This window comes from Hyaena hyaena, unplaced genomic scaffold (genome assembly GCF_003009895.1).
Source record: "Hyaena hyaena isolate Hyena2069 unplaced genomic scaffold, ASM300989v1 scaffold_371, whole genome shotgun sequence".
NCBI lineage: Eukaryota > Metazoa > Chordata > Mammalia > Carnivora > Hyaenidae > Hyaena > Hyaena hyaena.
Genome location: NW_024081003.1, coordinates 149969 through 174011, shown reverse-complemented (window position 1 = coordinate 174011; position 24043 = coordinate 149969). Strand labels below are relative to the sequence as shown.

General features: G+C 38.4%; 1 long non-coding RNA gene across 2 annotated transcripts in view; it reads right to left on the bottom strand.

The window, feature by feature from the left end:
• Positions 1-23407, bottom strand: part of LOC120244131 — an 81555-nt gene extending 58148 nt beyond the window's left edge. Inside the window, exon 1 of one of the 2 annotated variants that reach the window (XR_005531470.1) lies at positions 23226-23407. This is a non-coding gene — a long non-coding RNA (uncharacterized LOC120244131). The remainder of the gene's footprint in view (positions 1-23225) is intronic. The other variant, XR_005531471.1, reaches the window with a different exon arrangement.
• Between the last annotated feature and the right edge of the window lie 636 nt (positions 23408-24043).

The window sequence follows — 24043 nt, the reverse complement described above, 5'->3', positions numbered from 1 at the left end:
GTAACTATATCTTTGCAAAGCAATTATTGTAATTTTTTCCCAGTGGTTTGTAAATACTTTAGGGGCAGTATATATTTTCTTTAATCTCTTCAGCAAATAAAAAACTTCAGAGTTATTTTCAAAACCATTGTGGTTTTTTTCCCTGATAGTTATGCTGATGTTACTGTTTTTAAAATAATCAATGTTTTCCCCAGAAGAAAAACTGTACATCTGATTGCCATGTGTTATTAAAAAAGGAAATAAAATGTCTCATAACTAGAAACTAACATTCTGAACAAATCTAATCAGGGCATCACCCATGATTCAGACGGATAAGTTGGCATTCACTAAGCCTTATCCCAGAGAATCCAAAAATATGTCAAAGACCTATGTGTTGGTATAATATTTAAAATTCAAACTTGTTTTCCAATTAGCATAGTCCTTACTTTACAGCCCTAAAGAATGATTTCAAATAGCCAATTTCATAGTCTCATGGAGCTAAAGGGGGCCTTGGAGACAGACCACAGGCCAACTCAGCAGTCATTTCTTCCCTTGGACATCCAAACATGCCTACACCTGCTTGCACGCTTCCAGTAAAAGAAATCTGCCCCAGAGTAGTGAATTATTTTTTCCTGGCTGGTTTGTCTTCATCAAGACATTATTGCTACATTTAGGCAAGAGTCCTTCTGACTGTAATCACTTTCTCCCAGGAATAATCCTCCATATATTTGAGGGTAGCTACTTGTCTTTCATAATTATTTATTTCCCAAGGCCACGTGTCACCATTTTCCCCCCAAACTCCCCATCTAGCCTAGTTGAGGAGTCTCAAACTCAGATGTTGACAGGGGCGGGAAATCGAATGTAAACAAGTTGAGAGCATGTTGGATGGCACCGAGGTGAACCAGAGAGGGAAAACCCAAGGGAAGAGGCAGATATTACCGGCATCTACCAGTTGTTTGGTGACAGTTAGGGCCAGGGATGTTGGGGGGATTTTAAAAGAACCCAAGACTCAAGATTTCTATTGAAATCTCCCAATTTTTAAATATTGGCAACTATTTTTTTTTAATGTTCAAACACTCCATAAGCCAAACAAAACACATCTGTGAGCCAGATTTGGTTTGTAAAGTGCTAGCTTAAAACCTTAGGTTTAGAGTCATTTTACCATCCTGGTTGCCACATTTTGTACACATTTTTATTTAGACCATTGGAACTTGAGGAACGTTAACCATTGAAAAAAAAGGAAAGAGTTTCTTAATTGAAAGGAAAACACAGAAACAGTAACTTCAACACAGATGAGCATCAGAGATCAACTTTACTACATAATCAAAATTTAGGTTATATGTAACATAAGGTTAAGTTTTAACTTTTTAACCATTGTGAACTCTAAAAGGAGAGACATGTGTGAACAGTTGATGTGATAGGTCGACAAGAAAACATATTGCTCTTGTCTAGAAGAGGTCTCCTAAAAATGGGAATAAAACACTAAAGGAATATAATATAAAACCATTACCAGGCCATATGTTTGTGATATAGAATGAGGCATTTTCTTGCCAGGATATCACATAACCATGGCAAACTGCCATCAGCCTCATTCTCCTCACCATGAAAGAGAGAGGGAAGGGAGATTCCAAAGACATTCTTGGGATAAATTGGGCTGTAGTTTTATTATAATATTTAATTTATAAAATATACTCTTGGAGTTCAGTGCCACTAACCAAAGTAAATAAATACATCATTGGGTGGAGAGGATATTGTTTTGTCATTGATAAGTCTGCCCTTCCCATGACATGTTGGCTTGCAGATTTCAGAAAGATTTATCTGGAATACATTTTTGTTCCTGTGCTTTTTTTTTGCCCTTTATTGTTGGTTCTGATTTTCAAGCCAGTTTGCCCTTTCCCCCTTGTTTCCTCAAGAATCTGTTAGGAACTTAATTGAAAGGATGGAATGAACACTGAGCTCCAGCTAGACAGCCCCTGGTGTTAAGGTCAATCTACCATCACCTTATCTAATTGCTGACCTCTTCCTCATGGAAAGGGTGGTCTTGGATGATTCTGCAAGTCGGTCGCCACCATAAAAGTTTCTTTGTCCAAAGCTGGCAGCTCAGAGAGAGAGAGAGAGAAAAAGAAGAGCAGCTGTGGAATATTGTATGTGCTGCAAATCCATTAATTTTAAAATTGCCTCTCTTTCATAGTTCAAAAAAAGGTCTTATAAAAAAAATTCCTGGCAATAACACTTCGAATACTTGAGTTATTTTTACTAAATTAAAAATTTAGATATTTCTTCTAGATGTATATTAAGAACATAGTTCAAATAAAATATTGAAGTTATATTGTAGAGACAAACCGATTTTAGAATTAGAGTATTTTGTTATTCCTGTTACTAGTCTTTGTGATTATTTTTTTAAAATGCCAAGGAAAACTTTCCCCTCAACTAATAGAGATTAAGAGATTAGACCTTCATAGGTTTAAATTACTTACCTCTCTATCCAGAAACTAATTAAAGCAATACCATATATAGTAACAATATACAGTTTACTGATTGGTTGAAACCTAGAATTAGTAACACAGAATCTAATACTTAAAAGGGAAAATATTCATCTTCTTGTTTAACACTCCTGAAGAGTTTAAATCAATCAAGAAAAATATATAAAATCTAGGCATTAAAAAACCAGACACTACAATAAACCTAGTCACCCCATAGAGTGTAACTTTTCTAAGGATGTTCTCAAAAGCACATTATAGAGTACAATCCTTGAATGTTTAAATTTTTCTTTCCAATGTATATATTTTAAATCAGTCAACTATGAAATGTAACAAGCTATTTCCTACCAATTTTGATACCTTAAAAAATTGTATTAAATTGTATTGTATAACATTCAACTCCCTCAATGCCATCTTCGAATTTTGTTAATCTCAGACTCTGAAAATCCCTCTCATGCTGCTGATGAAACAGCTTCTGTCTTGAATGAAAGTGTTTTGAAAATCTTTTAACGTGTAGGCCATTTTAATGTACAGTTTACATGGATTAGTAGAAATTTGCCCCAGATGCTTCTCTGCATTTTGGATGCATATTCTTCTAAAGTGCCTGATACAGAGTAAGCCTTGACGTTTGCTACTTTGTGTGCTATTGCCAAGACAAGACTTGTAAACTCTAGTAGAATCTTTGATCCAAATGACAACATCATTGAGAAAGACTTCCAAGTTGATGTCTCTACAGTCTTATAGATTTAAAAATTATATATTTATATATAATACATACATATATATGTACATATAATACGCAGTTAATTAAAAACTTTCACTTTGTGAGAAACCTCGTTAATAGAATGAAAAGACAAGATACAGTCTGGGGACATGTGAAACGATGCTCAGCATCCCTCCTCATCAGGGAAATACAAATCAAAACCCACACTGAGATACCACCTCATGCCAGTCAGAGTGGCTAAAATGAGCAAATCAGAGGACTCTAGATACTGGCAAGGATGTGGATAAATGAGCAACCTCCTACACTGTTGGTGGGAATGTAAGCTGGTGCAGCCCTTCTCGAAAACAGTGTGGAGGTTCCTCAAAAAATTAACGATAGAACTCCCCTATGACCCGGCAATAGCACTGCTAGGAATTTACCCAAGGGATACAGGAGTGCTGATGCATAGGAGCACATGTACCCCAATGTTCATAGCAGCACTCTCAACAATAGCCAAATCATGGAAAGAGCCTAAGTGTCCATCAACTGATGAATGGATCAAGAAGATGTGGTTTATCCATACAATGGAATACTACATGGCAATAAGAAAGAATGAAATCTGGCCATGTATAGCAACATGGATGGATCTTTTTCTCTGGCCATGTGTAGCAACATGGATAAGTCAGGCAGAGAAGGACAGCTACCATATGTTTGCACATATAGGAGGATTAGGAGGAACTTAACAGAGGACCATGGAGGAGAAGAAGGGGGGAAATGGGAGGGAGAGGGAAGGAGGCAAACCATGAGAGACACTTGAATGCCAAGAACAAACTGAAGGCAGATGGGGTAGGAGGTAGGGGAAGGGAGTGTGATGGGCATGGAGGAGGGCACTTGTGGGGATGAGCACTGGGTGTTATATGGAAACCAACTTGACAATAAACTATTAAAAAAAAGATACAGTCTGGGGAAAAATATTTGTAAATCACCTATCTCATAAAAAAAAAAAACTGTGTCTAGAATATGTAAAGAACTCTCAAACGCAATAGTAAAACAATTACATATTGTCTCAAATTCTCAGTTTCTTTTCCTGTTAAAATGTAATCATGGGAATAATAATGATATGTACCTTGTAGCATTTTTGCAAAGATGAGGAGATAATATATGTGTTGTTCTTAGGATAGTGTCTGACATCTAAATATACCCCAATAAATGAGAATTGAAATTATTTTCTTTCTTCCAGACCTTCATAGAGCTCTGCACTAATTCTTTATTTTACTGCTGTATTTAAATTGATATATATTTATGACTTGACTCTGCAGCTCTATGGGAAATTTCTTGAGCTCAAAGGACTGAGTTATACTTTAGATGCCATTACTGCCAAGTAAATTACTGTGTAAAGTTAAGCTATTAATACATACCGATCAAATGTGTAATCTGCATTGTACAATCCAATGGTCACTTTTCGGTCTTTGCTGTAACTTAATTCTCAACAGCATTTGACAGAGTTGACCACTTCCCCATTTTAAATCCTGCTGAGAAATGAATTGTGTTCTTCTCTGAAATCCATATGTTGAAGCTCCAACTCTAATGTGATGGTATTTGGGAATGGGGCCTTTGTGAGAGAATTAGGTTTAGATGAGGTCACGAGAGTTGGGTCCCCAGGATGAGCTTAATGCCTTTATATGAAGAGATGCCAGAGAACTCTCTCTTCATCTCTCTGCACCATGTGATGATACTGGAAGGAGGCAGTCATCTGCAAGCCAGGAGGAGAGCTCTCCGCATGAGAAACTGAACATGCTGGCATCTTGATCATGAACTTCTCAGTCTCCAGAACTGTGAAAAGTAAATTTCTATCATTTAAGCCACCTAGTCTATGGTTTTTGTAACTTCAACCAAACAGACTAAGACAAATTCCTTTTGTCTTTTCTTATGACCTTGTTTTCTCTTTGATTTTTCTTCGATCTCACTGGCTCAGTCTCCTTTGCTTCTCCACCAGCCTTTAAATATTAGAACTTCTCTGTTCTCTCTCCTAGATTTTTTTTCTTTTAACTCTGTGCTTCCTTCTTAAATGATCTGGTCAAGTGACAACGTTCCAGTTATTATTTCTATGCTAGTAATGTCCACATTCATTTTTCCAATTCACACTTTGCTTCTGAACTCCAGACTCATATGTTTAAATTTCCACTGGGATGTCTTATAGTCATCAATATGTCTAAAACTGAACTATTCTGGCAGGAAACAGAAGTTTTAATAAAGGATTTATTTGCAAAATTGTGGACAGTGTTTAGAAAGAGCAAAAAAGGTTGATGCATTACCGTCAGCCTGGTAACAGCAGGAAACTATTATCACTCCCATATCTGTAGGACAAGGGAAGGAAGTTGTTACAAGTGCCCAGTATGACACACAAACACACACACACACACACACAGGGATAGAGAAAACAATAACTGCATGGAGAGGGATGTCTGAGCCACCCAATAACATCCTACAGGAAGAGACCAAGTGGGATAAATATTCAAATATCCAATCCTTACTCTCTTCTCTCCTTTTGATCTCTTTCCTCTGACCCATTCACTGAACTGATTTAGAAGGAGAAGGCAAAGTCACCTACTGATGTAGGACATGAAGGTCACCTTCTGGAGCAGAAAGCAGACTGGTGAAAGGAGGAAATTAAATCTGGAAGTGTAACAGGACACTGCGCAGTACAGAAAGTGTGAAACAGAAGCCAGCTTCATCTCCATCTCTAACTAAACAAATGTCACCACCATCCACACAGATTCTGAAACCAAAATCCTGAGTCATTCTTATTGGCTCTTACTTTCTGCTCCTTCATCCACCTCAAGCACAAATATAACCCAAATACCTCACAGATTTGATGAGGTCTCTCCAGCCCTACCCCACCATCTGGTTTGAACTCTAGATGAGGTAGAGTTCCTACGCTACTGAGATAGCCTATGCTGCCCCCCTCTGTTCCATTCTCTCCAGTGGTAGGCAGAAAAATGGCTCCCCAAAAGTCTACGTTCTAATCTCTGGAAATTGTGATTATGTTAATTTATACAGCAAAAGGGACTTTGCAGATGTAATTAAATTAAGGACTTTGAGATGGGATATTATGCTGTATTATCTAGGTGGGCCCAACTTAAACACAAGTCCTTAAAATAAGATAAACTTCCCTGGCTGTAGTCAGAGAGAAATTTAACTACAGAAGAATGGTCGGAACCATGTAACATTACTAGGTTTGCAGGTGGAGGAAAGGGGTCATTAGCCTCAAAGAATGCAGGTGGCCTCTGAAGTTCTAAAGGCAAGGAAACAGATTCCTCACTAGAATCTCTAGAAAGGAATTTGGCCCTCTTATGGCCCTGATTTTAGCCCACTGTGAACAATGTCAGACATCTACCCCACTGAACTATAAGAAAATAAATTTGTGTTGTTTTGAGTTACTATGTGTGGTAATCTGTTAAGAAGCAATAGCAAACTAATACAATTATCTCACAAAATCTCAAGGTTGATCTCACCGCTCTACTGCTTTAATACTTGCCACTCTACTAACGAAGCCTAAAATCCCTCACCTGAGTTCCAGAGTCCTCATGATTTGCCTGTGCCTCCTCTTCAGCCTCATAGAAGATACTCTCCTCCTTAGCCGACATACTCCAGTCATTCCAGGCCATTGTCATACCATGTCATGCCTCTGTTGGCCATAGGTTCTTATACTCACAACTTCTTTTGACTGGAACACTCTACCTAAACCCAGAACCCTTTCAATGGGCATACTAGTTTTTATTGCTGTGTCAGAAATTACCACAGGGGTGTCTAGGTGGTAGTCGAGTAAACGTCCAATCAGTTCAGGTCATATCTCACTATCTCACAGCTTGTGAGTTCAAACCCCACATCTGGCTCTGTGCTGGCAGCTCAGAGCCTGGAGGCTGCTTCAGATTCTGTGTCTCCCTATATCTTTGCCCCTTACCAACTCACACTCTGTGTCTCTCACTCAAAAATAAGTAAAACATTAAAAAATGTTTTTAAAAATTATCTCAAAGCTAACCTAAAATAACACACATTTATTATGTTGCAGTTCTGGTGAGTCAAGAGTCCAGCCATGGTTCAGTTAGATCTTCTCCTCAGGTTCTTACAAGTCTGCAGTCCAGGTGTCAGATGAACTGCACTCTTGCTTGCAGAACAAAGAAGAATCTCACAGAAGCAAAGTCAAGTTCCTGACAGTCTGTTCTTTGCTGATTTAAGTGTCTGGTGGATGTCAGCACTCCTTGACTTGTGCCACATCACTCTAATCTCTGCCTCCATGGTCACACATTACCTCTCCCTCTTTTCTGTGTCTTCTCTTTTGTCTGTCTCAAATACCTTTCTGCCTTTTTCTCATAAGGACATTTGTTATTGGATGTAGGGTTCACCCAATAATCCAGAATGATCTTCTTATCTCAAAATTCATATGGAAAGATCTCTTTTTTTTCTAAATGAGGCAACATTCACAGGTTCTGGGGATTAGCAAGACCTATCTTTTGGGGCCCATCATCCAACCTACTACAGGTCAACTGCTTGAATGCCTTTATCCCCACGGACCCTCCCATTACATGCCCCATAGCACCTTGCACTTTAGCATAATCACAGTTGTGATTACCTGTTCAAAGTCTATGTTGATCCACTAGAGCATAACCTCCCCAAAGGTAGAAAACCTGCCTGTCTTATTCACAGCTGTGTTCCCAGCACCCAACATATATTAAGCACACAAAAAGTAGGTTTTTTTCCTCTCAAACCAAGTGGATCATTGCTTTCTCCCTCACTTTGCTTGGTAGAAATAGCCTAAGTCATTGGTAATGAAAGTTCTTCCCACTAATTGTGAACTTGTCATCTCTCAAGCTGTCTCATTAAAAAAAGCATTCATATTCTGAATTTAAATGAAGATATTTCTCTTCTAATGCACTGCTTTACTTTAGGAACCTCACACCAATCTCATTGTTTAAGAGAAGGGCTGACATATAGATGGTTTAACTCAACTTCTTTACTATATAGTCAATGGCATGCAAATGTGGCACAAGATATCATATCTACTTTAACAGCTCAGTTCCGTTAGGCTGATAAGATTTCTTTTTACAGTAAAAATATTTAATCCTTTCAAGTCTGAACTCTGGTTTCCTACATGCTGTGCCTTATACACTGCAGAATGCAGAAGTGGTACTCAGCGAATAACAAATAACAGCTACAATGATGATTGTAATGCACACCGTAATATTGTTACTAGAAATATAATTATGTGAACAGACAATTTACAGAAGAGAAGGGACCTCAGAGCCCTTGTGTTGTCAATCTGGCCTCTCTCTTAATCAGGGATAATAATAATAAAAATATCCACCCCCCCCCCATCTGCAGTCAGCTTGTCAACATAGCAATATTTATAGAATGCTGTATATAACAATGGCATCTCCATGCAGATGGATTAAGATCGAGGAGCAGCTGCAGATGGCTGTTCATTAACTGAAAGAAGAAAATGAATCTGAACAAAGGCACTTATGGAGCCCCTAATTTATTAGTGTTGTAATAGGGAAGAGGGGCTCTCTGGAATGGTAACTGAGTAAGACTGGTTACAAAGATAATTGGGAAAACAAGACACAGATTCAATACAACATACAGGGACATTTTATTGCCTGTAAGTTCTGTAGAATTACAAGGTCAACAGATATCAGACTCAACATCTAATCCTTCATATTTATTAATTACATTCAACAAAGCACTTGCTATCAATCTACAGGCTGACATTCAATTAATATTCTGTCACAAAACCTGCTCAATTTGTCCAGAGAGAGGTTAAGATTTCTTTTCCTTCTCTGTTGTATTTAATATGGTATGAATGTGCCCATGCACCCACCCACCCGCCTGCACTCACTCACACACACACACACACACACACACACACACAGTCTTTCCCCAAAATAGTGTGATTATGGACCTCTGAATGACTTCCAAACATTTTAGGATTAAATTAAGCAAGGTATGTTAAATGCCAAATAAAGATGGTGCTTCCCAGATGTTTTTTTTTCCCTTTTGATGTCACAGCTGCCACACAACCAAGAGAATTGTTGCCCACATGACATCTCTGGTTTTTACTTCTCTGAAAGAGTTCATAAGTCTCTAAGAATTTGACATTACCCAGGATTCATGTCAGTGATTTCCAAAATGGAAGATGCTCCATCAACATAAAACGAAACAAAAATATTCATTAATAGATGAATGGATAAACAACACTTTGGTGTTTCCATACAATGCAATAAAAGGCTACTGATATAATATGCAGCACCACCAAAGAATCTTATAATCATGCCAAGTGAAGGAAGACAAGTGAAAGAGTACATACAGTATGATTCTGTATATGAAATTCTAGAAAAGGCAAACCATGAGAGACTCTTGAATGCTGAGAAACAAACTGAGGACTGATGGATGTGGGGGGAGGGGAGAGATGGGCATGGAGGAGAGCACTTGTGGGGATGAGCACTGGGTGTTATATGGAAACCAATTTGACAATAAACTATTTGTAAAATAAAATAATAAAAAAGAAATTCTAGAAAGGACAAGTCCAACCTATTGTGAAAACAGACTAAAAATAGACCAGTAGTCGTCTGAGACCAGAGGTAGGGAACTTCTCTGGAATGCTCCTCTACCTTAATTATGGTGGTGGCTCCATTTGTCAAAACTCATTGAACTGTTTACTTAAAATAAGTTTCTTACTGCATGCAAACTGTAACTCAGCAAGTTGGTTTTGACATCGTCTTTGGAGGGGCAACCAAAGATGGCTGTATAGGAAGAAGCTGAACTCACCTCCTCCTACCGACATACTGAATCCATAGCTACAGATGGGACAATTCCCTCTGAAAATTAATTGAACAACTCCTCTATAACAAATGATAAAATGACCACTTAGAGGTGGGTAGGAGAGGAAGTGATAAGGTCGAAAGCCCCAGCTCCATTGCAGCAACCCACAACTGAGAGGGATGTCACAAATCCGGATGTTCTCCCTAAGGAGTGGGGGGAGGGGCTGTTCATGGACTACAGCAGGCACCCCAATCTTGGGACCTGTACCAGAGAAACATCCCCCAAAACATCTGGTTTTTAAAAACAGTGGGACTTATGTCCAGAGACACAAAGGACTGTAGGGAATCAAGATACCATTCTTTTTTTTTTTTTTTTTAATGTTTTACTTATTTCAGAGATAGAGACAGCGTGAGCAGAGGAGGGTCAGAGAGGGAGGGAGACCCATAATCTGAAACAGGCTCCAGGCTCTGAGCTAACTGTCAGCACAGAGCCCGAAGCAGGGTTCAAACCCAGAAACCGTGAGATCATGACCTGAGCAGAAGTCTGAGGCTTAACGACTGAGCCACCCAGGCGCCCCAGATACCATTCTTAAAAGGCTCACAGGCAGACTTTCTAAGGCCCAACAGAAAAGCAGCAGTCTGTAAAGTGCCTAGAATGTTTGTGAAGGAGATCCAGTTACTAATTTTAAAGAGCCTGCCTGAGGAGAAAGGGCCTGCTGGGGCTCTCTCCCAGAGGGAGGCCCTGGTGGGCGCCATTTTCATCCTGCCCCTCTACCTTGCTAGCATAGGCAAGCGTACACAGTTCCTGTGCTCTCTAGCTGCTCTGCCAAAGCCAGCAGGCACACCTTGCCCTCGTGTTTTCCAGCTGCCTCACTAAAGCCAAGGCGCAAGCACAATTGCTGTATTCAGCTGTCTCGCTAAGGCTGCTGGATTCATACAGACCACGCAGGGGACTCTCCTGGAACACCTGGCTGTGGTGGCCATGGGGACTCGTGTTCCTGAGTCCCACAAGACTGTAACAGAGATGCAGTTCTTGGCATACTGCCTCCTCCAGGGCACTGCGCACACAGCAGAAGGCAGTCTTCCTGTGGAAAAAAGCCTATGTACTAGTCTTGGAGCTTCAGCGGGAGGGACAGGTTTCAGGTTTGCCACACATCTAGAGCCTGTGGTACTGCTCTCAGGTAATCTAGGTCCGGAGACAGGATCCTTGCACTCTCCCCTGGTCTTGCTACAGTTTGTGAGTACTTTCCAGAAAGGAGCTTATACACTCATGTGTAGCTTCACTTTTTGCAACTGTTGCCCAGAGCACACCTCCAGATCACCTGGTCTGGAGGACATCAGGGTCTACAACTACAGTCCCACAAGATTATACATATTTGGAAACTTAAAAGCTGCTGCCTGAGGACCTGGCTCCCAATCACCTTGACAGTAGGGGCTGACTGAGATCCCTCCCTCTGAACACGGACAAGTCTTGGCACATCCTTAACAACTGAGAACTATCAAAAACAAATCAGGCCGCTCCATCACAAGGATTCAAGACAACCAAAAACTAGGGCAGTGCTGAATGACTAGGAGGCCTGGGGGTGCCCAAAATGGGTGAGACTTCCAATTACAAAATAAATAAGTCCTAGGGATGTAACGTACAGCACATTAACTATAGACAATAATATTGTAGTGCATGCTTGAAAGCTGCCGAGAGCATAAATCCTAAAATTCTCATCACAAGAAAAAAATTTGGAACTTTGTATGGTGATGGATGGTAATTAGACTAATTGTGGTGATCATTTTGTAGTTTATACAAATATTGAACCATTGTGCTATACACCTGACACTAATATAATGCTTTATGTCAATTACACCTCAATAAATAAATAAATAAACAAACATTCCTTTGCTCAAATATTTTTGAGAAATATTACACCCTATCTTCTCCTCTCAGATATTCATAATTAATCAATTAAAGACTTTTAATCCATTAGAGGCAATTGAATCATTAGAAGCTCTCAGAAGAAATCCTATGGTGTAGAGCACTGATTAATTAACTGTTGATTTCCACATTCCCTGAAGCTAATCCCTCCCATTTTAAAAGTTAAATCCTATTAACATCCTTGGATTATCAGTTTATTAGCTGCATGATCACGGGTGAGTCACTTAAATTCTATGTACCACAATTTCCTCATCTGAAAAATGGGACACTAGTCTCTATTGCACGGGTGTAGTGAGGATGAAATGGGCTAATGTTTATAATACACTTAAGCATAGTGCCTGGAACAATGCATTAGTTACTCTTGGAACTCATTCTGGAAAATGGAGAAACTTCCTTCAATCATCCACTTAAACAGAGAGGGTCAGGATGAATATTAGGTAAGGGAGGAAAAGTGAGTGACTTTTCAAAAAAAAATTTTTTTTAAATATTTTATTTATTTTTGAGACAAAGAGATAGAGACAGCATGAGCCGGGGAGGGTCAGAGAGTGAGACACAGAATCTGAAGCAGGCTCCAGGCTCTGAGCTAGCTGTCAGCACAGAGACTGACACAGGGCTGGAACCCAAGAGTCGTGAGATCATGACCTGAGCCGAAGTTGGACGTCCAATCGACTGAGCCACCCAGGCACCCCATGAGTGACATTTCTTAATGAAGATGCTGCAAATGATCTGTATGTGAAGCGCAATGATGCTCTAGAGAGGATCCCGAGCTTGAATTCAACCTGAATTGATACCCCAGCTCTGAGGTATAGGAGCTGGAAAGTCATATGATGTCTCCAGACCTCTGCTTCCCTTCATTTAAATAGAAGGTGGTTGGTAGAAGCAGAAAGCAGAGTAGTGATTGGCAGGAGCTAAGAGAGAGAGGAGTGGAACTGTTCAATGGGTACAGGGTCTCTTTTTGTGGAAGGTGATGAAAGTGATCAGGATCAGATAGTGACACTGGTTGTAGAACAATGTGAACACCCTAAAAGCTACTGAATTCTACACTTTAAAATAAAGCAATGAATTTTATGTTATGAACTTTTTATCTTGATAAAAAAATGTTTGTTGTATTAGATGGTTCTCAAGATCCCTTGTTCATTCATTCATTTATTCAATAAATTTCTATGAAGCCTCTGCTACACAAAAGGCAACATGTTCTATTCTGAGGACACAATAATGAACAAAAAGACATGGTCCATAACCTCACAAAAATTGTATCCTTAGAGGTTTTCTTCCTAACAATGACCCCAGTTTCAGGTATTATACTTTGTTCTCTTTGTGTCCATGCATAGTTTGAGAGGCTGGAAAGCACTCTAAGGGTTTGATGCCATGACATGAGTTACTATTTGATATTATAGACAGAAGGAATAAAGGCAAGAACTCCCATTTACTCAGCACCAAGTATCAACCACTGTGGACTTGGCTGTGCTTATTCCACTGGGTCTTCACAAGATTCATGTAAAGTAGGTGTTATCATGCACGTTGTCCAGATAAGCTGAGCCTTAAGGAAGTGGAGTAAATTTTACTTAGATTACATATTTTATAAGTAGTATAGCAACGAGTTGAAATATATAACCCCATAGATTTCATATAATAGTACATTTGCTCTCATAATGTAATTTTATAAACCTACCATTATTTATATAAAACGTAAAGTACCTGTGACATTAAGATTTACAGTGTTTTCTGCGAAGTTTGGCCTCACTGTGACAAATGCCAACAAACAGAGCTAATAAGGTAAAGGAAACTAATTAGAGGCCAAAGAGTCAGTGATGTCCGGAGAAATTGCCTTTGTGGTATTTACATATTCAAGATAAATTGTTAATACTCAAAACCATTGTTTAGGATGGATTTTGTTGTTGTTGTTTGCATCTAAGGGAGGGCAACTGTTATAAAATTTCTTGTGCCATTCTTGAAAGGCTTTATTGAAATCAAATCTCATGGTCATTATAATTTTTAACCAGATAGTGGGCACACTGTAAGAAAAAATGACCCTGACAAGGTGTGCTCCCACAATCACTTACAGTTTGCATGCACACATCAAGTAACAGCTGAAACACAACTGGCAAGAAAATTGAAGACACATTAGATAGTAAAAGATGCCGAAGAAAGACAAACACAGACCATTTACTTCGGTTAGTAATTCACATACACAAAGCTATTGCCACATTTAAGCTGTATTATCAACTGGAGTGTTTGCTGGGTTGACATATTTGCTTTAATTAGCATCTCAATTTAAAGAAAAGTTAGATTAACCCTTCACAATCAAATCGGTTGTTTAGTATCTGCAAAGGAAATTTTTCAGACAAAGCATCACCTGTGCTATTTTTCCAATTCTTATACCCTATTTCTTTCCTATTTTTTAATTTGAATTGCTTGGCTTTGATTGCCATTATAATGTAAAAGAATCCTGGAAGTAGATAGCACATTGTTTCTGACTTTATTTTTTAAATGTGTTTATTTATTTTTGAGAAAGAGAGAGAGCAGAGGAGGGGTAGAGAGAGAGGGAGACACTGATCTGAAGCAGGCTCCAGGCTCTGAGCCGTCAACACTGAGCCCAATATGAGGCTCAAACCCACAAACCATGAGGTCGTGACCTTAGCTGAAGTCACTTAACTGCCTGAGCCACCCAGGCACCCCTGTTTCTGACTTTAAAGAAAATGCTTCTCTTATTTCAGCACCATGTAAGATGTTACTTTAGGTTTATTGAGATAAACCCAATATGAAATTAAGAAAAGTGTTTTTCTGAACATAGTTTTCTTTGAAATTTTCCTGAATTAGTGTTAACTTTTATCTAATACCTTTTTCTGCATCTATTGATAGGAACATACTGAACTTTCCTTTTTATTGTTAAATATTGTGTATTATATTAATATACTTGTGGAGATCAAACCGTCCTCACCTTCCTGGTGTAATGCTGGCCCTCACTTACCTCTCCAGTCTCACTTCTTGCCAGTTCCCCTAACAATCACAATCAACAGCCTGGTCCTATTTATACCTCTTCCCATTTAAAAATTTACTTTCACACATCTGCATGTTTCTTCTCCCTGGCATAGTCTTCTAGATTCCTCTCTCTCCCATCACACAAACTTTGTGAAATTATTGTCTGCTACTTTAAGCTTAAACAACATTTTTTTGGAGATAGTCTACCTTGATACTTTCTCCTCCCCAACTCCCTACCACAGCACTACTTGTCTTTTGATAGCACTTACATTAAGTTGTTTAATTTTCTTTCTTCCTAAATATTTGGTACACTGCATGGGAGAAGATACTAGATATTTTTTAGTAAAACTACCCCTATGCCCCACAAAGGACCTGGAACACTGTAAGAAATTAATAAATGCTGGAAAAAAGAGAGGGTGGTAGTGGTGGAGAGAGTGAGAAAATATTTTTTGAGGTGACTAAAAACATAAAAAAAGCTTGTATTTCCTTTAATTGGCCTCAAAATTTTATGGTTTCATTTCAAATCATGCTGTATATATAGCAAAGGAAATTCCATTTCTTGAGCCTATGCACAACCATGAAGAAGTGACACGAATGGAGAATGGAGAAAAGACAGTTCCATGAAGCAGTTCCTTCCTAAATTTCTTTAATGTTATCTTGTGTAAATAATTACAAGACATAGATTCATGTTTAGGATCTTGAAAACTACCATTTTGTAATATAATCTCAACAGCTGTGATATACAGACTCTTCAGCTTGGGTATTCAGATATTAAAATTCCCATTGGCTCCAAGATTGTCACAAAAGGTCCTAAGCAACAATAGGACAAGGGGACAAAATGATAGAAGAGAAAGGAATAGAACAATTAGTTCTAGGACAACCTTCATGACAATAAAAGCCAAGGGTGTTAAAAGTAAGCAAAAGATCAAATAGAGAAAGAGTTTGCTTCTTGACCTTTTCTAGATTAATTGAACTCTCTTTCAGCATCAGTATGTTCTCATTTTAGATTTCCTTTTCCTTTCCACCTCATTTTCACTGCTCATCTCTGGTTTTATACTCTCATCAGTCTGTGCCTGTACCCTTGTCATCAATCTCTTCCTGTTCCCACCCATCTTCTTTCTAGGAATACTCCTGTATCCTTCTTCTTCCCCACTTCATCCAGGTACATCTTTTTATCTTGCCTGAGATGGCAACAGGCTTGAGGGTTTGTCCCTGACATAGCAGGAAGCATATAAGATATTCTAGATTGAACCATCATATTGCTTCAGCTTCAGACTTCTTTCCTTCCAAGAAGAAATGGGATTGAGAGTTTTCACGTTCTTTTTTTTTGTTAATTTTTTAAAAATGTTTTATCTATTTCTGGGAGAGAGAGAGAGAGAAAGAGCAGAGGAGCGTCAGAGAGAGAGGGAGATACAGAATATGAAACAGGCTCTAGGCTCTGAGCTGGCAGTCAGCACAGAGCCCGATGCAAGGCTCGAACCCACGAACCGTGAGATCATGACCTGAGCAGAAGCTGGACACTTAACCGACTGAGCCACCCAGGTGCCCCATAGAGTTGTCACATTCTTGTAGTCCAGTCTTCTTTCTATTCACACTGAATTCACCTCCTTACATGGCTTTCTAAGAGCCAGGTTTAATCTCCCTGGTTTTTCTGGTCCGTCTCTGTTCCTCCCACTCTTGTCGTCTACTTTGTTACCAATATCTTGACCAGATGCTGAACTTCCCTGCCATTCATTACCTTGAACATAGGCCTTAAATGTTCCCTGTCTTTCCATCTTTCCCAGAAATTGTTCACTTCATTTCTTTTGAAACATTTTAATTTATTTCAGGAATTAGGAAGGTCATAAGTAGATAAATGAACAAACAAAATCCAATAAGGAGAGAGAGTAGGACAGATTCTGTTCCTGTTGTGCTCATGCTGATTAAGAGTTAAACTACTTGTTGCTAACTCCTACTTTCCCAACTGGTTCCGATTCATGATTCATACCTTGACCCATACTTGACCTCTGAGCCACCTTGTCTTTTCTCTAGCTACCACTCAGGTCTGCAGCATCCTTACCCACTTACTGCCAAAAAGATCTGCTTTATAATTTATCACTTAACCATCCACAAAATGTATTGCTTACCATGATGGCTCTCAAATTACACTTCTTTCTCACTGGTGTCCAGGCATTCCACTGAAAACTACAGATAATGTGAATCTTTCTCTGTTATACCAAAAAATTAAATGAATGGGCTGAATTTTCTTATTTTAATGTCTTTTTATGTTTCTGTAGTCATAGTATACAGCAAAAGCCTAAGCTCTCAATAGGCCAATGAGTAAATATTCATTGATTTGACTTGACCAATGTGAAGCTTGGGACTTATGTGAAATTAAAAGCAGGTTCCCAAGGACTGAAGATATGGGATTTTTATGGTTGCACTGTAGTTTCTTGATAATTTGGGGATATGATGAAATAATAACATGACCTGTCAAATAGGTATCTACTACCTCTCTACTACAAATCTACTGTTATGTGTGTGTGTATGTGTGTGTGCGTGTGTGTGAGTGATTACCATAAGTATATATGTACTTGTGGTCATGCATATATATACAAAAGATAAATAAGTATATCTACACACATACATACACATGCATGTGCACACATAAATGCACTGTACACACTCACACACATGCATCATACAAACTCACATGTGCACTTGCACACACTTAAACACACAATATTACTAATGGTGTGTTAGTGAACATTTGTAACTCCAATATATTTTTTCCTTTATAAATGAGAGGAGTGATATTCTCTGCATCTCACTAATCCTTTCCCCTTTACCTCTTTTTGCTTTTCAGTTTTTGAAATATAAAGGTTGTATGTTTTTGATTAAAATGAAAATTCTCTTTCTGTTAATAATCAGAATTAATTTCAGACAAAGCTAAGACTAGAGTTCCTTTGGAAATATGCGTAGGAGACCCAATGTGTGTCTGGTAATACTTAAACCTTCACTAAATATCCTATTATATATTTATCATATAACATATCTGTTTATATCAAGTTTTATAATAACTCACTCTCATGTATTAGGCAGACATATGGATTGTTTAATGACATTGGCATGTCTTCTGTCTCCAGAGCAGTTTCCTGCCACGGCATCCACACACTATAAAGAAATTATAGATGCATTTTTTTGAGCAAGGAATGAATTTTGGAATGACAGCCTGGCTCTGCTCCATGATTTAAAAAATGAATGATAAAGATTTTCAAAAACCGTGGTTTGAAAAATAATTCTAAAATACTGATTTACAGAGATCCCTGAACTTGTTTTAGTTATTGGAACTTTATTAGCCCTGGTAACTTATTCTGGTAACCTAGATGACACTCACTATTCTATTTGCTGCTTTTCCAAACCAGTAATCTAGGGAGACATTTATAATAACTGTTTTCCTTAATCCCCAGCTGAACTGATAAAGGTGATTTTCTGAAATTTCTGGAGGAAAAAGGCATTCCAAGTAATCACTGATGGACAGACTACAGATATCTAAAAATAGAAGGACATTGGTTCCTACTTGCACAAAAAGAATCTGATGTCAGCAGTGTCAGGAAATGCAACCTAACCAGAGTGAAAACACCCCATGGGGTTATATAACTCACTGGAGTCATTTTCAGGTTCTGCATGTAAATTGTATAAAACTCCCAACAATATAATCCTCAGGATATGGGGATGATTGGCAGGCTGCAAAGCTTTTTCTTTAGACTCAAACAGTTCTTTGATACAAACAATATTTTTCATTTCAAAGGTAATTGTTGGTAGCCAATAGGCACTGATAGTCCCATGTGGGTAGCACAATAAGTACATTGCCTTTCAAAAAACAGTATTGCTTTTCATGTGATAGAGACCATTTGTGCAATTGAAAACCCATTCAGAAAGCACACTGATAGACAGACCCTTTAAAATTCCAAGATGTAAATGCATTGAAGTGTACTATCAGACAGTCTCTCACACAAAAGCTCCTTGGAAAATAATTTAATATATATATTCAGCCATCACTATATTTACTTTTTTGGCAATAATTCCTTTTCCCTTATTTTCCACTACACTTAGCAGAAAACCTCAGCTGCGTCTCGGCTGAAACAAAGACAAGCCACAGTTCCAAATTTCAGTTTTTACCATTGTCTCAATTACTGGTTCCTGTTTTTGTTTCATAGCAGAAATCTGTAAAACCTACAGGACACAGAGATGATGAATGATTGCATAGCCTAACCCTGGCCAAAAATGTCCTCGAAAGTAGATTTTTTCAAGTTAATCTTGTAAATTGTCTCCTTTGATCTCCTAGTGTGAGTTTATCTTACACCAAATAGCAAATGGATTTGTCTTTCCACTTTATTTGTCCTCATACTTTTCAGTCAGAGAACAAGCCAGTGAGAGAGATCTTTAGCCTGCTCAACACTTGTACGTGCTGACAGCGTGAGAGAAAACATGGCGTAAGAGAGGGTAACAAAGTCAACCATTCAACAGAAAGCCATGAATAAAGAACTGTGTATTACTATTCATCAAGAGATTAACTATAATCCTATTAAGAAATCAAAGTACAGTCCTAAAAGATTTCCACACTCAAAATTCTGAATGATCAGTTGTCTGAAAGAAAATCAATTCTTCCATCATATCAAGAACAATCTTTTATGAATCTCTACATAACTGTTGATAGCAATGCAGTTAAAATAATAAAAGTTCATGAGAAACAATGAAATCTGGCCATGTGTAGCAACATGGATGGACCTTGAGGGTGTTATGCTGAGCGAAGTAAGTCAGGCAGAGAAGGACAAATATCATATGTGTGCACGTATAGGAGGACTAGGAGGAACTTAACAGAGGACCAATCGGGAGAAGAAGGGGGGAAATGGTGTGGGAAAGGGAGAGAGGCAAACCATGAGAGACTCTTGAATGCTGACAAAAACTGAGGACTGATGGATGTGGGGGGGGGGGGATGGGCATGGAGGAGGGCACTTGTGGGGATGAGCACTGGGTGTTGTGTGGAAACTAATTTGACAATAAACTATTTGTAAAAAAAAAATAAATAATAATAAAAGTTCAGTGACAATATTGAGCCATTATTTAATCAATTATTATTAAATGAGTAATGGAAACTTATTTAGTTGGGTCTTGGCACCTGGGAAGAATTAGGTCATCGTATGACTGGTGTGCAAATCAATAGACATAGTTCCTCTTTTCTCTTCATTGAGTGTTACCTTCAACCAGTTGCTTAATCCTTCTGTTTCACTTTTACCTTGTGTATGAAAATGAGAGTTCATTTAAACTACAAAATCAGCAGAGATGCCAGAAGGACTGACAACATTGTTCTCCTAAAAGTACCTATAACCATTGAGAAACACAGATCTGTGCACTAAGATTAAAAACCTATATTTCCAAATTAATGCTTTTACTGACCTGTGTGCTAGTAAGGCTGTACACTCTCTAACACAAATGTAGAAATTTCAAATGCTGTTTTTCAAAATGAATGTCTTAGTTTTATTCAGTTTTCCCAGTATGGCTTGTAGCTTAGCTAAGTTCTCCGAGGCTGCATTTGCTGTACCAAAGTCATCATCATAAAATAGTCCAGATTCTTTGGCAAAACTCCAGAATACTTGTTAATAACAACACTGTAACAATGCCTTATATATGTATTCCGTTTTGTACTTTACAGTCTAATTTATACAACGCTCTCCTGGTTAGTAAACAATTCTGTTTCAGGGTGATGGCATCCTTACTATCACTTCAGTCTTGTTGAGCTAAGGAGTTGGTGGTTTGTCATATCCAGAGATGGATGACTTCTGGGATTTTGCCACTTAAGCCAAACAGTACGATTTGCCAGTGCAATCCCTGTCTTTGGACATAGTAACACACATTAGGCTGCAGCACAGGGTGAACACCAATGCCCACAGATCAAGATATCTAAAGTGAGTGAAGTGGCACTGTTGTTGTTGAGACAACAGGGAGGGCTAAACATTCTGTCAAGCTGGAGATTCAGTTCTGATTGTCTCCATGCACCAAACCAAGGTCTACAAAATTTTAAAGAAAAACACAAAATCTGTACACATATATGTAAAAGATATTACTATTTTGTAAAATAGTAAACCAGGGGCACCTGTGTGGCTTAGTTGATTAAGCATCCATGTCTTTGTTTCAGCTAAGCTCATGATTCCAGGATCATGGGATTGAGCCCTGAGTCAGGCTCCCAGGTGAGCGTGGAGCCTGGTTGGGATTCTCTCCCTCTCTCTCTCTCTCTCCCTCTGACCTTATCCCCCCACTCACTTACACTCTCTTTCAAATAAATAAAATGAAAAAATATTAAAAATAGTAATCAGACAGTTTTGAGAAATCTGAGAGCCACCTCTGTGCTATGACATCGTAATTGTGCCATTGGAAGTCTCTCGTTATCAAAAAGTTGATCATAAAAACAGTTGTTTCAATGGGAAAGTGGAGATTAAATGTGTAAAAGTTTCAAACCTTCTATAACACATCTTTATCCTGTAGAATTTTGCAGTAATGGTGGCTTTTATCATTACATACATGTAAAGTTATAACACCTAAACATCATGGAGTGTTAGCTTCATACACACTTTTGCTCAAGCACAGAATCTTCTGTCACCACAAACACCACCCCGACACAGCACTTCCTACATTTCTGTCAAGTTCCTCATCACTGTTATGATAAACACATCATAATGTCACTCAGACAAAGAGATGGGTTATAAACACGCCTGCATTGTACATTACTTCTTCTTATTTCCATCTCACTAAAACCTAAAATATACATACTGCACTATGCCCCAAAAAAGTGGTCTTTTCATTTTCTATAACTATTTCCATCTCACTCTGAGATACCCATTTCTGCTGATGGAAGGGGAAAAAATATTTCTAAACTTGACGATTATAGCATCTCATGCCTTTCCAGCTTAAAATCATTTCTTTTGGTTTCAATTGTCTCATTTCAGAAATTAAGGCAACTGAAATTTTAATTCCAATCTAATTTGCTTCTTTCCTCGCACTCCCCAAGGCTGCTCCTTGTTCAACTACTCCATTCTAATAGTGGAATAGTTGGGGCTCAGGGTCCTCATAACTCTGGATCTCCATTGACCACTTGTGGTATCTAGCTCTAGTGCCCAATATTGAAGAACTTACTCAGTGAAACTCATATTCTGTTCCTTTGGCATGTATAAAGCCTGCTAAGCATTACACAAGGGAGTTACCCACTGCTTCCTGTTGCCAAGGCCCTACTTCTACTTCTATTATTGTTATTATTATGATGATAATGATGATGATCATCATCATTATCATCATCATTACTATAACTGTTACTATCACTATTATTATCTTGTGGTAAAATACACATATCATAAAATGTGCCATTTTAACCATAGTATACAATCAAGTGACATTAAGTACATTTATGATGCTGTGCATCCATCACCACTCTCTAGTTCTGGAAGTTTTTCACCACCCCAAATGGAAACCATGTACTTAATAACCATTCTTCCTCCCCCACAGGCTCTTAGACCCACTATTTTCTGTCTCTCTGAATTTATCTGTTCTGGATACATTTCATAGGAATAGAATCATACAAGATGTGGTCTTTTATGTCTGGTTTATTTCACTTCTCATAATGTTTTTGTAGTTCATCTCTGTAGTTGCATGTACCAATACTTTATTACCTTTTTACAACTGAATACTATTCCATTTTATGAATATATGACTTTTTGTTCATCCACTTCTCTCTTACTGGAAATGTGGGTTGTTCTTACCTTTTGACAATTGTGAATAAAACTGCAATAAACAATCATGTACAAATTTCTATTTGAAGACTTGCTTTTAATTCTTTTTGGTCTATACCTGGGGATGGAAATGCAGGATCATGTGGTGATTCTCTATTTACCTACTCCCACTCTTACTGGTCTGCAGGTCATTCTCCACCATTGTCTTTGATCTTACCCCTAGTTCCCATGCTATTATTACAGAAGCTCCCAGACAGGCCTGCAAGCTAGCAGCTCAGCCTTCTAGATGCGGAAAGGCACTCAGGTTTCTGAACCCTTTGTGTATAAAATGTAGATAGAGGAAATTCTGAGGCTCATCCTCACTTTAATGACAATACTGTAATAATGCCATTTTGCCACTCCTGAGCCTGGTTGGGATTGCTGGAAAAATGAAACGTCTACTTGAATTTTCTTTCTCCATCTCTTTGAGAATTTTAACAGGTGTTTTTTGTTTTTTGTCTTTTGTGTCCTTTTAATCTCTTCCTTCAGCCCTACATACACACGTGCGCGCGCACACACACACACTGAACCTACCTCGGTGTTTCTGCCCTTCTCACCTGGTAGCGTGTTTCATTTTTAAAGAGGACAGGACATTCCCCTCAGACTTTTTATTCTTCCTTTTCCATCTTCTTCTCTCTTCCTGTAAGTGGAAGCTTTTTGACTAGCAGGGACTTTGAATGCATCACATTTTACTCTTTCTTGGAGCCATCGTGACGGAAGAGCTACAGGGAAAAATGATTAAGGGGGACATGAAAACATATCATTGTAATATTTTTAATATTAAATGTTCCTCTTTGTGTCTCAAGCAGGCTATGTAACGAAAATCATATTCCTTAATTTATTGTTTTTTTAAAGTTCACTTTTGCTTTAGGAATTCATTACTATAAGAAAAATTGTATGCATATTTAGATACTTCTGGAAAATAAAGATCTTTGGGGACATTTTCACTGGGTTCACATGCCCCATGCTCATGTTCTCCAGGTTATTTATTCTTCCCATGGCTTCACTCTTGACGACTCTTCTGGTGTGCTCCCAGTAACTTTTACTACCATGAATTTGACTCTGTTGAAGCCTCAGCCCCAAAGCTGTGCTTGAGTTCCTGTCTTATCCAAGGTTTGCAGCCACAAACCTGTCCTACAGTAACTCTCTAGTTTGGCCTGGATACCCAAACTCTTGCATTACTTTGTTTGGAAGGTAGATAAAATGCCACCAAAAAAAAAAAAAAATAGATTGTGTCAAGAGAAGAGGGAGCTTCAAGAGGAAGAAACCATTATGATGTCAAAGATTGAAGAAAATTCAGGTAAAATGAGGAAAGAAATGTGTCTTTGTGGCCTTAATGAGGAAAAATCTCA